This window comes from Oratosquilla oratoria, chromosome 15, assembly GCF_046742065.1.
Source record: "Oratosquilla oratoria isolate Oo_2021 chromosome 15, ASM4674206v1, whole genome shotgun sequence".
NCBI classification, from domain to species: domain Eukaryota; kingdom Metazoa; phylum Arthropoda; class Malacostraca; order Stomatopoda; family Squillidae; genus Oratosquilla; species Oratosquilla oratoria.
Window position 1 is genome coordinate 30,444,572 of NC_134791.1, and position 3,954 is coordinate 30,448,525.

Sequence of the window (3,954 nt, forward strand, 5' to 3'; positions counted from 1 at the left end):
TCACTTTTTTTTTTTTATTTGAAAAACAGCAAGACGACTTTGCTTACAGTATTCTAGACTTCACTAAGAACAAGTCAACAATGTGTCTAATATTCGTCTAGTTTTAATTTCTCTTAGTTCGTCATTCAGATTCTTAATATATGACACAAAGGTGATTTGACATTTGGGGATTCGAAAAATAAAAATTGTAACCTAAGTCGTTTCTACTCAAACGAACTCACTTGAGTCACTTAAGTGTGACCGGGGCTTAAGACATCAAGAAAAACAAGAAGAATGCTTAAGGAGCTCTAGATATAAGGAGTATAGTTCCGCATCTACATCTACATAAACATCTACAACAACCACTGGTGAGAACTGTAGTAACACATTTCTAAATCATAGCTAACATCACAGTCGGACAAAAGAAAGAGTTGAGTAAGTGAAACTATATATTTCGATTGCTAACTGCAATCCTCTTTAGTAGTACTACTGAAGAGGACTGCAGTTAGCAATCGAAATATATAGTTTCGCTTACTCAACTCTTTCTTTCGTCCGACTGTGGTCTACAATATCATATAGATGCGTGTAAAGGCGTTGCATCTTTTCTCAAGGACTTTCAATAGTCAACTGCCACGATGTAAAATCAAGAAAGACTCCTTAGACTTGGCATTGTACAAAATATTAAACTACGCTGTAAGTGACTTGTAATGAATAATTTCGAAAAATCTTGAGGCTATATTTGATCAAACTAAGTTAGCAGATTTGACAGTCGATTAAATATCTTGATACTCGATTGAAAAGAAAATATTGACATATTATAATATCTTTTTTCATTGCTTCAAGTCCTTTCTGTACAAAACCATGGATGAAAAAATATTTATATTTACAAAAACATCAGTTTTGATACAACATTCGTAATAAAAAAAATCTAAATATTAAAAGCGTTTAAGTTTCCTTGCGTCTTTTGCTCTATACTCATGCTTCTGGAACCTCAACTAAATAAAGAATGTAGGATACTGCAAGAGACCATATGACCTACACTGGGCAGTTCCATGTCCTTTACCACCGACCATCCCTATCCATAAAGTTATCTAATCTTCTCTTAAAGCAACCAATTATTTCAGCGCTCTGATTTTTCGTTTTAGTGATAATAACATAAGAATGAAGGGGACTGCAAGAGACCATAAGGCCTACACTAGACAGTTCCGTATCCCTTACCGGCTGCCATCCCTATCCATAAAGTTATCTAATCTTCTCTTAAAAGAACTAATTACTTCAGTGCTCACTGCATGGTTACTAAGTCTATTCCATTCGTTAACCACTTTGTTAGTAAACCAGTTTATGTCTATTTCCTTCTTAAACCTAAACTTGCCCAGTTTCAGTCCATTGCTACAAGTCCTGCCCTGATGTCTTAATATGATGACCTTGCCTGCATTATTTTTGTTAAAGCTCCTGACCTGTGGCGGAAACGTTCCGTCCCCCCTTTTTCCCCAAAAATCGAAGAGAAAAAAAAATCTTGTGTTATCAAGACCAAAACATCTTGACGCTGTCACCTTGCCAGAATAATTCGAAGAAGAAAGAACAAACGAAGAACAAAGACAATCTTTATCTTTTTGTTCTTCAACCGTGAAAGGCCTCTACTTCACTTAATTCACTCACACCTTCCTGCCATTCCCTCACTTTAACTCTGATTCACTTAAATACTTTTCCCCTCCCTTTTTGGTCGAGAGATTTTCTCCCTCCGACTTTTTCTCTATGAAAGCCTTTAGGCCTCCTTCACCTCCTTCTCCTTCCCCTCCTCCTCCTTCCCCTCTTTCTCCTTCCCCTCTTACTCCTCCCCCCCTTCTCCTTCTTTTCTTTCTCCTTCCCCTCTTTCTCCTTCCCCTCCTTCTCCTTTCCCTCCTTCTCCTTCACCTCTTTCTCCTTTCCCTCCTTCTCCTTCCCCTCTCTCTCCTTCCCCTCTTTCTCCTTCCCCTCCTTATCCTTCCCCTCCTTCTCCTTCTCTCCTTCTCTTTCCCCTCTCTTTCCTTCCCCTCCTTCTCCTTCCCCTCCTTCTCCTTCCCCTCCTTCTCCTTCCCCTCTTTCTCTTTCTCCTCCTTTTTCTTCCCCTCCTTCTCCTTCCTCTCCTCCTCCTTCCCCCATTCTCCTTCCCCTCTTTCTCCTTCCCCTTCTTCTCCTTCCCCTCCTTCTCCTTCCCCTCTTTCTCCTTCCCCTCCTTCTCCTTCCCCTCCTTCTCCTTCCCCTCCTCCTCCTTACCCTCCTTCTCCTTTCTCTTCACCTCCTCCTCCTTCCCCTCTTTCTCCTTCCCCTCCTTCTCCTTCCCCTCCCTTCCCTTCCAGTCCTTTCTCTTCCCTTCTCTTATATTATTATCCCCTTTCCTTTCCCTTCATTTTCCTTCCTTCCTCTCCCGTCCATTTCTTTTCCTACCCTATCCATTTCTACAGGACCCTACACAAACATAGCCTATTCTACCCTTCCCTTTGTCTACCATCCGTTACCTCCCCTTTCTTTCCTCTTCCCTTTACCTCCCTATCCTCCCTTTCTTCTATCATCCATGACCTTCCCTTTCCATCCTCTTCCATTTCCTCCCCTCACCTCCCTACCCTTCCTCTTCCGTACGTTACCCTTCCCTTTCCTTCCCTTACCCTCCCTTCCCTGGCCTCTCACTCACGCAACCTTTGCCAATGCTCTTCCCAAACACGTGTCTTCAACCCCCTCTCTCTCCCTCCCTCTCTCTCTCTCTCTCTCTCTCTCTCTCTCTCTCTCTCTCTCTCTCTCTCTCTCTCTCTCTCTCTCTCTCTCTCTCTCTCTCTCTCTCTCTCTCTCTCTCCCTCTCGCTCTCTCTTAACTCCGTCATGATGAACACCCGCTCCTCACCCGCCTCTAGAACACTATTCCACTGTATCCAAGACAATAGCCGATAAGGTAAGGTAAGGTGAGGAGCCATCGCCAGGAGGCGCTGAGCAGCTGCGGCCGAAGCCGTCACCTTTGCCCTACCATGCTCTTTGGGGACTGTTGGGGCAGGTAACAATCACTGCTGGGAATCTGAGTGCGGGATTCGAACCCACAACTAATCGAATACGAGACCAGCACGCTTCCGATGACGCCACCAGCTGGTTTTCGCATTCGCATCGTTGTGGGTTCGAATCCCGCACTTCTTTCCGAAGTCCCCAGGGCGTATAATAGGATAAAGGTGACGGACACTCAGCGTCTCCTGGCGTAGGCTCTTCAGGGACCACAGAACTGTCTTATGCTGACAAGGAATGATTCCATGCTGCAGTTACAAGATGGCCGCCCTGGAGTCAGCATAGGGCCGATTACTGAAATACGTCAGCATACTCAGCATATAAGATGGAGCATCAAGAGTGCACCATTTCCTACTTTACTCCTTACCCTCCCCCTATTCCCCTATCCCCCTATTCCCCCCCCACTCCTGTCCCCCTATCCCCCCCCCTTGTCCCTACCCTTGATCATAACAATCATCTGCTCACCCTCCCTTTGTTAAACGCCAGGGTTCTCTTCCTGATATACTCCCTCTCTTCCTCTCCTCTCCTCTCCCCTCCCCTCCTATCCCTCCCTCTCCCCTCCCTTCCCCTTCCCCTCCCCCTTCCCTCTCCCTCCCTTCCCCTTCCCCTCCCTTCCCTTTCCCCTCCTCTTCCCTTCCCCTCTCCTCCTCCCCCTCCCTCTCCTCCCTTCCTCTCCCCTCCCTTCTTCTCTCCTCCCCTCCCCTCTCTTCAACTTCCCTTTCCCTTTCTCTTCCCCTCCCCTCCCTTCCACTCCCCTCCTCTTCCCCTTCCTCTTCCCTCCCTTCCTCTTTTATCCCCTCCTCTCCTCTCCCTTCTTCTCTTCTCCCCTCCTCTCGTCTCCCCTCCCTTCCACTCCCCTCTAGTTTCCCTCCTCTTCCCCTCCCCTCCTCTCCCCTCCCCTCCCTTCTTCTCTTCTCCCCCTCCACTCTTTTCCCTTCCCTTCCCCTCC